Source organism: Delphinus delphis, chromosome 1 (genome assembly GCF_949987515.2).
Source record: "Delphinus delphis chromosome 1, mDelDel1.2, whole genome shotgun sequence".
Classification (NCBI taxonomy): domain Eukaryota; kingdom Metazoa; phylum Chordata; class Mammalia; order Artiodactyla; family Delphinidae; genus Delphinus; species Delphinus delphis.
Genome location: NC_082683.1, coordinates 107,000,349 through 107,000,956, shown reverse-complemented (window position 1 = coordinate 107,000,956; position 608 = coordinate 107,000,349). Strand labels below are relative to the sequence as shown.

The window sequence follows — 608 nt, the reverse complement described above, 5'->3', positions numbered from 1 at the left end:
CTTGGGTCAGCTGGCTGTGGCCTGGACTCCGCAGTGACTCAGAGCGGAGAAAGGAGAGCTGGCTCCTAGCGCTGAGCAGGCTCTCAGGCAGCAACGGAACTCCTGGCCTGTACCTTGGGGATGGAAAATGCAGCTGCGCCCGCTGCCTCAGCCCCTGCCTTTCGGCCGTTTTGCTTTTTTGAAAGGGAAGGTAAAAGTTTCAGAAAGGAAAAACGTTTGTTTCCGCCCGGTTTCGAACCGGGGACCTTTCGCGTGTGAGGCGAACGTGATAACCACTACACTACGGAAACACGGCAGGTGCTACAGCTCAGCGACACATCCCTGAAATCCGTAGGTCCTGCCACCACTGCCCTACTCGCCAACTTTTTAAACTGAAGAATGGACCTTGAAGCCCCAAGACCTCTCAGGCAAGGAGACTGCGGCTTCCGAGAGGCCCTGCTTTTAGGGTTCCGTGCCTGCCCAGAAGGGAGGACCCCCGAGCCTCCCACAGTCGGCCTTTGGGCTCCCACACCGACCGCAGAGTCCTCGGATCCACAGCTATGCCCCCGAGTGCAGGGGTCGCCCCCACTGACTCCTCAGCTCCCAGAAGCCGCGGGAGCCGGGGGTTC

General features: G+C 59.9%; 1 non-coding gene across 1 annotated transcript; it reads right to left on the bottom strand.

Moving 5' to 3' along the window:
* Window positions 1-217: 217 nt before the first annotated feature.
* On the bottom strand, window positions 218-290 carry TRNAV-CAC (transfer RNA valine (anticodon CAC)). Its single transcript has one exon. It is a non-coding gene; the product is annotated as a tRNA-Val (tRNA).
* Window positions 291-608: the final 318 nt, after the last annotated feature.